General features: G+C 40.8%; 1 protein-coding gene across 1 annotated transcript in view; it reads left to right on the forward strand.

Annotated features, from left to right (window-relative positions):
* Positions 1 to 1,112: 1,112 nt before the first annotated feature.
* Positions 1,113 to 12,805, forward strand: part of MTUS1 (microtubule associated scaffold protein 1) — a 187,995-nt gene continuing 176,302 nt past the window's right edge. The window contains exon 1 of the mRNA XM_040643308.1: positions 1,113 to 3,393. The gene's annotated coding sequence lies outside the window, so the exon portion shown is untranslated. The remainder of the gene's footprint in view (positions 3,394 to 12,805) is intronic.

Below are 12,805 nucleotides of genomic sequence, written 5' to 3' on the forward strand. Positions count from 1 at the left end.
CAAGTTTGGGAATAAAATAAAACGATGCCATGGAATTGCCATGGAATTACTTCCTCACTATTTAAACCAATGTACTGCAGTTTCCCCTTTGGGAATTAAGCCTGGAACTCTTTTCTTCGTTTCTGATTGAATGCAACTTTGGGAAAATTAGCTGAAAGCTCTACCCCAGGGAGATGTCAATGTCAATAAAATTCTAAGGCATTTGCTAAGTCATTATTTTCACCATAATCACAGCATGTTAGAATTTTATGTGCTGAATACTTTCTTTTTAAACTAGAGAAGAAATAGTTTGAAAGCGTCAATTAAGCATTTTTCTTTTTTCCCCATTAATGTATGAGAAATTTGACAATTTATTCGATCCGTAAGTGAAATTAGTAGGGAGAGAATTTTAGTCATTCTTGATGGCAAAACTTCAAGTAGTGAAACATTTTAAAATATTGGAATGGGTACTGTTATTTACATTGTTCAAAATTCAAAAAATACAAAATTATGTCTAGTGAAAAGCTTCTCTTCAAAGCCTGCCCTCCAGCTGTCCAGCTTCCTTCCCAAGATGCCACCAATCTTAGCAGTTTCTGATATGTCTTTTCAGAGATATTTTATGCTTATACAAACTTATATATATATATATATATATATATATGTATTTACATACAAGTGTATAATTATCCCCTTTTAATAGAAAATATAGCATACTATTAGATAATTGTTTTTCATTTTTAAAAAATTGTGCACATACTGTATCTTGGAGATCATTTCAGAAGAGTACAAAGAGCTTTCACTTTTTTTTAGTTTTTTAATTACTAGAACACAGAGCAGTACTTAACATTGCCACGTAACACATTGTTTAAATGAAAATTTTCTTTTAGTTTGTTTTTTTCTTTTTTTTTTTAAGATTTTATCTATTTATTTGAGAAAAGCAAGAGAGAAAGAGAGAGCACAACCAGGGGGAGGGACAGAGGGAGAGAGAAGCAGACTCCCCTATGAGCAGGGAGCCTGATGTGGGTCTCGATCCCAGGACCCAGGGATCATGACCTGAGCCAAAGGCAGACGCTTAACCAACTGAGCCACCCAGGTGCCCCTCTTCATTATTTTCTTAAGCCTTCATAGGATGTTATTTATGGCTGTTTCATAACTTACCAGTCCTTTATTAATAAACATCTATATTTTTTCAACTTTTGTTATTATAAACAATGCTGAAATGGATAAGCTTATACACATCTACCGTTTCCTGTGTGTTGTAAGATGAATTCTTATGTGTAGACTTATTGGCTCAAAGGACGTGTGCATTTATAATCTTGTTGGGTAGTATGAATTGCCCTCAATGGAATCATTCTGATTTACATGCACATCTGCACTGTGACTGTTTCTCCACACTTTGTGAACATACAGTGGTTATCAAACTTTCTCATCTTTGTGGTTCTGATAAATGAAAAAGTGTTTTCTCAATGTAGTTTTAATTTTCATTTTTCTAGTGTAGAAAAAAATTATGCTAATTTTTTTTTTTTTTTAAAGGACAAAGGACCCCTAAGTTATGTGGAGTATTATCTGACCCTTAATACTGTTCCTGGAGTCTGTAGCAGGTTAACATTGGAGTTCAGAGATCAAGAACATGGCAACATGCCCAGAACCAAGATGGAAAGAAAAGTCAGCAGGCCCCATTTCAAGCATATTTGCCTTGACAAAGTCCCTGATGATGTCCCTAGAAGGTAACTTCTGTTTTTATGTGCATGCAATTAGAAGCTAAGTTTCAGATTCCCCAATGACCACGAAAGTTGCTTCTAATTACTTAGGAGAGGTGTTGTTTTTTTTTTTTTTTCCCTTTGCTTCGATCTATCACTTAGAAAAATGAAGTAAAACAGGTTCCATATTTATAGCTAAAACTAAGCCACACAATAGAACTGTAGGGGGTTGGACCGAATCATCTGGGTCACATGAGGGTTACAAAGATTAAATGATATGTTTAACACTAGGGCTATTCTGTTTAGGAAGAGGCATGTTGCTAATTAGCATATTTGCCTCTTGACTTGCAGTATAACTATATCAGTGCATTTGTTTTTTTTTATTTTTATTTTTTGTTTTGTTTTGTTTTGGTGTTTGTGCATAAGGGAGAATCGTTCAATGGTGTTTAGTGCTGTGTCTCTTTAAAAATAATCATATGCCTTTTAAAGTCACAGATATGTTAGTTACATGTCTGTCTTTGCAACAGGTACTTCAAAAGCAAGTTGGCACGCAATACAATAAAAAGACTAGATCATGAGTTAGGTCGGATGGGTTTGCACTACCTCTCACTAGCTGTGTGACCCTGAGTAAGTCCCTTGACCTTTCTGAGTTTCCATTTCTTCAGCTGAAATATGGAGATAATAATCTGACCTATTTACTCTGGGTCTTGTTGAGGAAATACTGGGACATTGTATGTGAAAGGGCTTTGCAACTGTAAACAGCAATACATCTATTAGTGGATCTAATGTTGCTAGCATAGAAAACTTAGTCAAATACAATATCCTCAGATTAATTCTCTGAAAAAGCCTCTCTTCAAAAAGCTTTTAGCAAATCCAAACCTGTTGATTATCTTTTTTTTTTTTTAATTTGGGCCCAGGTTGTCTGACACTTAATGGCTCAATAATCTTACATCTCTCGTAAGTGGAAAAGCATCTTCAGAGAAGCGTTGAATTAAAAATACGTCTATAGAAGAAAATATTTTATGAGCCTAAGAGACAGCTATGGGTGAAATTCGTTCAGTTTAGCAAAGAAGAAGGACTTCATTCGTGTTTAGAGAAAAGTGGGTCGGGCCTCGTTGATCTCCCTGGTGTTGTATTCTTTCCACTTATTCCAAGAGCTAACAGCTGGAGCTCATTTCTTTAACCTTTAATAGGTGTTTGCTAATAAACTTCTTAGTAGTACGAAGATAAAACAGACCAGGAGTCGGACACTTACAATCAGTGCTGGTTCCTAGCAAACCTCCGCCCTGATAATTCTGCAACCTCCCCACTCCCTACCCCCACTCCTGGCCCGCCCTCGCTGCAATGCCCCGCGGCTAGCTGGAAGCCGGAGAGCTCGCAGGGATAACACAGGGGGCAAGAGCCGGAGTAGGCAGAACTCCAATCGCCCTCGGGGACCTGCGTGGTCTAGGGACGCGCAGTTCAGCCAGGTGCGCCGGCAGCAGCCGCGGGGCGCCCCGTTGCACGTGGCAACAGGTGCAACTCAGTTCCGGGCTGACGCCGGGGGCGTGGGGCGCGTCTGCATTTAGCCCAGGAGCGTGCGGGGCTTCGGGACCCGGAACTTGGAGCGCCAGAGGAGGGAGCGAACTGCCTCGCCGAACCCGCCAACCTGCCGAGTAGAGCGGAGCGGAGCCCAGCGGAGCGCGGCGGGAGTCTCCTGGGCCTGCGTTCAGAGGTACAGTCACGCGCGTCTTTCAAGTTTCTCGGGGCGCAGCCCCCCCCCGCCCCCGAAGGCCGCCTGTCCTTTGTCTCCAGCAGCGAGGTGCAGGCTGGGGCAGCCTGGAGGGGGTGGCAGCGGGCGAGGGGGGCAGAGGCGGCAGAGCTTTTCTATTTACAAGTTTCCAGAACTCCCCGCCCTTGCTCCACCCCCAGCGGCTGGAGAGGCGGGGAGACTGGGGTGCCCGGGACTCCGGGTTCCCGCCTGGCAGCTGCAGCTGCCGCCGGCGTGCGGAGGTGGGGTGAGGGACGAGCCCTGTGTCCCCAGGTGCAGACGTTGCCCGCTGGGCACTGATTGCACCGCGGGTCTCCGGGGTGGGCCTGGAGAAACTCTGCCGGGGATCGGGAGGGCGCCGGGGCTCTCGGTCCCGGTTTCCCCAGCTCTGCGTCTCTGCTCCCGGGAGGAGGAGGAGGAGGAGGAGGAGCTGCGGGTAAGTGCGGAGTCGAGAAGACGCCCGCTGCCCAGCCTGTCCGCGGTGGAGATCTCGGGTGGGGGTGGTGGGGGTGGAGAGGACATCGTGAACGCGACCGTCATAGGGTGACGGAACTAGCTTTGAGGGAGGGGGCGGGTATTTCAGGGGCTTGGGTGCCAAGTTGTGGGAGAAGCGGGGAGACGACCCCAGTGGAGCGGAGGCTGCGGAGATCCGGTCTCACGTGGGGTCAACGCAGCTGGTGTGGCAGGGACGGATGCGGATCGCAGTAGCTGTCACCTTGAAAGTGACCGAAGGGGTTTACAGTAGGCTCAGACTGACGGGCAAATGCTTGCAGCCGGAAGCCACCCACCAGATACTTGACCCGCCAGGGCCCAGTAGTCCCAGCCTTCTCGCGTTGCGGTTCGCTTGGGCCCATTCTCTGCATAAGCAGTCAGGGCTGAAATGTGGCGTTAACGAGGTTGCTGCAGTTCCCAAGGCCCTCTCGTCCCGTGCCTTACTACTTCCTGCGGCTTACTTGTGCTTTCCTAGCTCTCTAGAAAAATCCACTCCTAAGTAAAGACACCTGATTGACTACTACTCTCCAGTAATTATGGGACTTATTACCTTAATTTTTTTTTCTCCTTTTCGTTGTCAAGATGGACCGTTTGCAAATAACGAAGTGATTTGTGACTTTGATAATTTATTTTGGAGTAAGAATAGAGATTCGTTTAGCCCGCATAAAGTTTCACCTACTCTGTTAACTACTCTTGACTAGTAGTTTGTGTGCTAAGAAAGGAAATCCAGCGTGTTTTCTTTGAATAAAATCAAAGTCTTAGGCAAAACGTAGGGAATGGCAGGGTTTTTGTTTTGCCAGGTGATGGGATTTCAATCATCAGCACACTAAATCTTTGGCCCTGGCGTGGAGGGTGGGATGCCGGTGTTAGGAGTGGAGGGAAGGAGGAGAGAAACTGAAGGAGGGAGGGGAATAAAAAGGAAAGGAGTCACTGCTTCCTGGGAACCTATGACCTCCTTAAGGAGTCTAGATACACCCAGATAGCAGTGTGTGGTTAACCCGAAGAGAAACTGAAGAGTTTGGAAATGCAATATGGTAGACCAGCTTCTTTTTCAGGGATAATTAGGGCAGGAAATGATGGACAATTTAAATTGAACCAGCGATGCCTTATTTGCATAGTGCTTTGCAATGTGTAAGATGCTTTGTGTTTTTTTTCCCCTTCAATACAGTATTCCATAAGGAAAGTTATACAAAGAAATGATTAGGAATATTTATCCTTAAAAAAAATTAGTGGAAATGAGTTTAAAATAATATACATTATTTATTTATGCCAACTTTTCCCTCTTTTAAAAATCAGCATTATGGAGAAAATAGTGCTTGCGGAAGATCTGCACCTTTTAATTATGTATCAGTAATACATGGTTACGATTTTGGATTATTTCATAGGGTTATAAAATTCTAGCTAGATTTCTTTCTTGATAGTTCAGTTATTAGATGGAAGCACTTAGAAAGCATGCCATGTAATAGCCCTCCTCTGTTGGCCTTGTTCCATGTATGCTTGCTGTATAAAAATGCGTAGATTAAGGAAAAAGTATGAATTAAATAATTCCACCACCCAACTATAACCACAAAGTTTTCTTCGTGCTTGTTAATAGGTTTATTTTTTTACAGTTATGTATTTTATACAGATATACTGTTGCATGCTGATTTGATTGATTGATTTTTATTATTATTTTTTTTTCCCCTGCTTAACCTGTGAGGAAAAACCTTGGAGGAAAAAGTTCTCCAAGAGTGTTACTTTAGTGGCTACATAATATTACATTATATAGAGGTAACAAATTATTTATAAGCTGAACTTTTATTTCCAATTACTATTACATACATACTGTTGCAACAAATATCACTTATAAAACTTATCTACAGGGCTTATTTCCTTAGGATGCACTCCTTGAAATACAGTTTTTGGCTCAAAGATCTCTTGATACAGAGGGACCATTTGCTTTCCAAAAAATGTTTTACCAAGTATGATCGCACCAACGCTCTGAGAGTAACTATGTTACTGTATTCTTGTTAATATGGGGATCATTCCTAAAAGGAAAAATAATTCTTCCACCTTTGTAAGTGAATAGTGCTTTCTTGATACCTAAATTTCCAGTTCTTTAATTGCAAATCATGAATACCAAAAAAATTTAGTTATTTTTCATTTTTATTCCCTTTTTTGTGAATGTAGTACCAATTTTTTTTCTATTGGGATATTAGTATTTTTCTGTTTATAAGAATTTTTATGGATTGATAATAAACTCTTACCTTTCATATTGCAGTTTTCCCCCCATGACGTCTTGGCCTTACAAAGACCAATACCATGAGTTTATAGTGGTTTTGACTTAGAGGTGTTCTATACTTTAGCCAAGTCTATTGACTTTCTCAAAAACAAAATTAACACTTTTGAATTGTAGCTTAAGAACTAGGTGACAGTGGCAGACTTTTAAAAGAATCTCCTCTCTCCTCCCCACCAATTCTGAGTAAGATTCCTTTCAAATCCATTACCAACAACCTCCATGTCCTGGAGTAGAGACCATTGCAAACCGGATTGGGTTTGTTGATAAGAAATAGTTGAGCCTAATGGCACATTAGGTATATACCATTAGGAACAACATTCTTCAAAATCAGAACAAAGTTTTAAATCCCAGGGGATAAAGATGTTTCAGAACTGGTGTTCTATGATTAGGTAAATACATGATTAGGCTTACTATACATTTATTTTTATTTGTAGTAGTAGTGTCTTGCCAGATTGTTTGTTCAATCATTATTACAGCTCATACTGAGTTGATGAGTCTTTTCTTGATGTCTAGACAGATGTATATGTAGTTTAAACTTTTCCCCAAATTTTCAACACTATTTACAGATGACACTATTTGAAATGGGGAGGGGGAGCTTCTGATTTCTCAAACTTGAGTTATCTTTCCATAGTATGGAAGGTTAAATATACCCCGAGGACTTTTAAAGGCCTTGCTGAGAGTGTTCTGCATCTCTTAGGGCCCACAAATAAGCCACCAGACCATATATGAGCCCAGAGGATAAGGCTGGTGTGTGTTGAGTGTGTTTTAGGGCATGTAAAAGTGAGCCCAGACTTTGTCTGGAGGCAGGTGAGCCTACCAGGAGGTGACCTCCCCCACTTGCCTGGCAGGGACCTGGACAGTGGTGGCTGTGGCTCTCGGAGAGGTGAGGAATGACTGAGGATGAGTGATCCCATGTCACAGGAAAAGGATTAGGTCAGATGGGGTATGACTGCACCAGCCTGAAATTTTTTTCAGAAAAGCCTACTTTAACCAGGGTTTCCCATACTTGACTTCAGGAAATCAGTTATAACTAGTAACTGATCTCGCCTGGCAACTACTTCTTCTAAAGACCTATTTTTCTGAATCAAGTTTATATAAGACTGCTCTGATGATAGGTTTTTTTTGTTCTTGTTTTTAAGAAATGACTGCTATTTTATTTGAAATCAGAAGGTATTACTCTTCTAAGTGGGCATTTATCCATGATAATAATGCATGACTTATTCGCTTGGCTCAAGATGAAGAAGACTTTTCCATTTTGGGGATGACAGATTCGGGGGCTAATCTTTACTATGTAGATAAGTACAATAAAACTTCATTTTCATACACCATAAGGTATTTTGCCATTTGTGATTGCCCTGGTGTATAATGTTTCCACAATCAAGGATGAGTGGGTTTGCTCAACAAATAGAGTGATAAACAAGGCTCAATCTAGAGGTGTTCGGTAAATAGCTTTTAAGTACTTCAGAATTCCATTTTCGCACATATATTTTTGATTCCAAAACAACCTTAGGCATTCATTAAAGCTGGTAGGTTTTCCATAGGCTGCGGAGTAAGCCTGATATTGAAGAGAAAATAGTTAAAGATAAACTGTATTTACATCTTGCTAATAGGCTCGTGTCTATGCTTATCAATGTTCTGTGTACATATTGCGTGAATAAAAGTAAAAATCACATCTCCTACCATTATTCTCACATAGAAGTTTTATTTCATTTTTGAAGTTGTAAAACTAAATGGGTTTGAAGTCGCTTAGTTTCTTTTGAGGAGACATGTTTACTTTTTAGTAGGTTGACTCCATTCTCTTTGGGCAGTGAAAGATCACGGGCAGGTTGTGAGCTTCCCAAACTAGCTGCAAAGGGCAAAGCAGTTGCTGGGAAATTACTTCCAGGTATCGTCAATTTTGCCGGAAATTGTACTGATTTCGTGTTTCAGTAAGAGTTGTGCTAAGTGGGAGGGCAGGTCTGGCTAGCTTCCTACCATGTGCACACAGCAAAAGCAAGAGCAGACTGGGAAGAAAATAGGCTGCGAAGACATCAGGCTTAGGGGTAGGATGCCATGGAAAGAGGGGTTTAAAGCCATCAAATTCCTTATTTTCACTCTTTTAAATTCTTGTAAATATTTGTACCTCGTCAATTTATATTTACACTCTGTAAAGAAAATGAAATTGGCACTGATGTTCGTGGGCCATTCAACCATGATTCAGCTGACCCTCCATGATTAAAACATTTCAGGACGTGTGTGTCCTAAATTGGCTTTGAGAAAGCATTCTTGAGAAGAGTAGGAAGGAGATGTGTAAAAATATATTCTTGTTTAAATGTTTAAATACGAGTAGAGCTTATATAATGTCTGTGGCTGTGTTCACTGGAACAAAAATAGAAGCCTATATAGAGTCTTATACAAAAAATAGAAGCCTCTGCTGGCCTTATATGTATATAGATACAAGCCATATAGGAGCTGACACTGAAACATGGACTTAGCCTTTCTCCCAACCTTTGTGTCCAGTCAATTGAGTTGCATTTCCTAGAATAACTACCAGTTAAATCACCTCATGCTACGCAAGCCTGTTTTTAGTTATATAGTAAACTGCTATACTCTAGTCCTCTTATCTTAGACAAATTATGGAATTGAATCATATGTGCATATTTCTACTAACCTAACTCAATAGACTGTAATTCAAACCAGGGTTCTGGAATTCCTACTTGTTGGTGAGGGAGTCAGAAGGATTGGAGAAATGAGAAATGGGTTAAAAAGGGTAAATTTTTCTATTTGCAAGAAAAATGTGCCTGCTTTATTAGATCTCCAATCTAGACTCTGTGTATAATGCAGTCATTTATGCAGAGCACATAGTTAGGATTATGTTTTCATGTTAAATGATAAATAAAAGGCATGAACAAGGATCCTTGCTGTTAGAATCTGAAGTTTGATAAGCCTCAGACCATGTATTGAGCCCTTCCTGTGGGCCAAATACTGCAAGGTAGTAGGGCACAGACGTGGGGAGAAAAATTGGCTCTGGTTTTCAGAGAAGTCAGCAGAAAAGTCCCGAAAGTACAATTTTGGAAATGGTAGTGTTGAGGGTTCTAGAAATATCCTTCCCAGATCATGAACATTGTGCCACATGTTAGAAATTCTACCTGCTACCTTGACCAAATTTTGGTAAAGCTAAGGCTGTTGTGACGTGTTTGGTTATCCAAAGACTCTTGGTTCTGAATCGGGGATCACGTTTCTCAGAATTGTCGCAAAGCAGGATGCTTAGCAACTGCAGTCTAATTTCGCTTGTATGCTCTGGATAATCCTCTTAGTGACCTCTTCCAACCTGTTTTTGTTAAAACTGGTAAACATCTTGAGGACAGGGCTGATACCTTATGTTGGGTACATTGCACTTTTATAATTATTTGTACCAGATGGAGCCTGGAATAAACTGTCTAGAGTACTAACGGCATTTGAGTTTGAAATTCTTTCCTCTGTCAGTCACAGCTACTAGAAGGTCTTTTAAGCCGGAGACGATAATTTACTTACTGCTTTGCTAGACGTTCCTCTGTCCTGGCCCTCATGCTCTTCCCCTCACTGTCTGTGATCGACTCAGCGAGCAGCGCGAGGCCGCTCCACCCGTGGCCCCATGTCCCTCCGAAAGCCGGTGCCCTTAGGCGTTAGGGTGACCTGGGGCTGGAAGGTGTGAGCCTCCTAGTCCTTCTGAGTTCTAATTTTGTTTTATTACGAAGTGACATTCTCAGAACATCTGCAAACCCATGTGCAAATACTTGTACAGAATTAATTCCACTTGTGCTAAGTTATGACGTTCTCCATTTGTGCAGTCACAAGTTGACAATTTCTCAGATGGACTTGGGCTGTTTCTTGTTTAGAGAAATATGTATTTACGTTTTAAAAAGTAATTCAGATGCATTTTCAGTCTGGGATTGTTGTTTCTCTCTTTAAATTTAATAAGATTTGTTCCAGAGTAGTTTTGTGTTTTTGTAGAACTTTTTGATGGCCCACAAGACTTGCTGGCTATTGAATATATGCTTGAGAGTTGACTTTTTATTTAATGCTTAAAAACTCTTGATAGTGCTTTATGGAGATACTAACGGCAACTATGCAAAGGAATTTACTAGTACATTTTACTTCCACTATAAGAGGAGTCGGTCTATCAATAAAACGCGAATGGAGATAGGAAAAATACTGCATTTCCCTTTTCGTGAAAAACTTCAAATGATTTTAGATTGCAGGTATGACTGTTAGGTTACAAAATGGTTATATCTTGTTATGCTGAACACTTAAAATTTGAAACCTTATAGGTACATAATCAAATGAAAATTATTTTCTACTTAAATAATGTAAGTACAAGCCTCCAGGACAGGGTAATGCTTCTTTCCCCCCTCTCCTTAATCTTGTTTTTATTAAGTTTGGAATAATAAGAGGTATTTCAACATTTGGCTAGATTTTGCTCACTCTGATGTCCAGTTTGAAATCTCAGAGACATACTTTGTTAATAGAAATGGAAAAAGTGTTACTGGTATCCAGTACGTTTGGTACAGGAATATAATGGGGAGTGTACAGACTTTAAAATATGACCCCGCTGGGTTCACGTCTGAGATCTTTGGCGTTAGCCACATGGATTCAGTAAGTTACTTTCTTCCTTTTGCACCCCTGTCCCCCCACAGGACCGTGGCGATAATAACCTGTTGCTTGGGGTTATTTCTCCACAGGGCCAAATATATGGCACCTTTTCTGATTCATGGCTGGGAAGTTTCATTTAATTTCCTCGGCTGAACTTTGAGAGGGCGGTTGCTGGGGTGTGCTGAGCGCTCTGCGGGGAATTAACTTCCAGGCACAGGAGCCTGATAACTTTCCTTCGTGCTAAAAAAGAATTGGTTTATACCAGTAACGGTTGAGAATATTTATTCTTGGACTCCAGCTTTGTTACCTTTTGTTTTCTGTGGAGTTCCAGTATAGGGAGTTGCTGATATTTTGTTATATTTGAGCTGTGTTTTTTTTCTTGTTTTTTTAAATCAAAATAGAGATGAAAAATCCAGAATTGCATCTCTGTGTGTGTATGTGTGTGTGTACACACGTTCACACACACACGTGCACACACACGTGCACACACACACGCATACACACACATACACAGTGGTCTTTTATTAAGGTGCTTAAAAACATACATAATTGCATGTTTTTGGGTAGTGCCTTGTGAATAGGACATTAAGGACCTTTCTGTTCAGTTAGCACACCAACCTGTGAAGTAGAGGTCTATCCTATTATACATGAGGAAATTGACTGGAACAATTTGGATAAATGTTTTGTATTACGATGAGTTAAGTTATAGAACCAGGACTAGGACCCGGTCTTCTCTCTTGGTCTATACCACACTCCTGGTAGGCTACCGATACTTGACTATTTTTCATGCCCTAAAGAATAATCACTATTGCTAGGATTTTCTGCGTATGGGTGCTGAAGTGGGATCAAAAGCATCACTGGTTTGGGTATATAACATTTCAGATGACGTTGCTTGGAATTATGGCATGTTATTTTTCCATCTTCTAACTGCAGAACATAGAACGTTAAAGCCTGTAAGCCACTAAGATGAGAGGCACAAATGGAAAATTGATAGTTACAGACACTTCTGTGACATTTTACAGCTTTTACAGTGCTTCAAAGAGAACCGAGTAAGATCCTATCAGTCCTCTGAATCATTTGACTGCACAATAATACATTGTGAAATGTACACCCTTTACATTTAGCAGCCCAGGGTCATGTATGTTGAATAGGAACTAATACTTGTTTTTCTGAAGCCCTTTTTTTCTGTAGAAATACTGAATCCTATTTCCTTTTTTTAAGCTACATGGAGGCAGGTAATTCTTGGGCGGATGGGGTTAATCCCAGGTAGAAATTTAACTAGGAGGTGAGGCCTGGTGTCCATCACAACGAGGAAGAGAATGTCCCATAAAACCATAGTTACACCCTGAGTATCAGTCATGGTTTCTAGCCCTAAAGGTCAACAGTTCTGTATTACCAAAATGACTTCTAAGGAATGTACGGTGTTAGGATTTGACAAGTAGGCCATTTTAGCGAGGCTGGCTCTTTCTTCCTTTGGCTCTTTGGGCTGCCCTTGGAGTTAGATATATACATACACTGACCTTCTGTGAAAGAACTCTTACTTGCAGGTGGAAAGCCTAACACAGGTAATGATTTTCCAAGTAAAAGGTACAGGAAGTTGATGTTTAATGAGGGTTGGGAGATATGGTGTGAGATGCCAACTTGCGTAACCGCACACACACATACTGACATTTTTCAACTGGTCTTGGCAGGATTCAGATGGAAAATTATTTCCTTTTAGCCAAGTGGACTTTGAGGAGATACGGCAACTGTCTGATTCTAAACAAGGAGCTGCTCATGGGCATTTAACACTTTCAGGGAGAGAATTCATTTTAGCTTAAAACTGTGCCTGTGTACGCAGTCTAGCCCCATTTCCCTCCAACAACCTGTGCTACCTTTTGGGTAATTCCTTTACCCAGCTGTGTACAACTTAGAAGCAAAAGAATGCAGAGTCTTCACGTCAAGTTCTTTCTTCAGCCAAACTGCAGTCCCTGGTGGTCCTTGACAGGCATTACG

This window comes from Ursus maritimus, unplaced genomic scaffold (genome assembly GCF_017311325.1).
Source record: "Ursus maritimus isolate PB19 unplaced genomic scaffold, ASM1731132v1 scaffold_28, whole genome shotgun sequence".
NCBI lineage: Eukaryota > Metazoa > Chordata > Mammalia > Carnivora > Ursidae > Ursus > Ursus maritimus.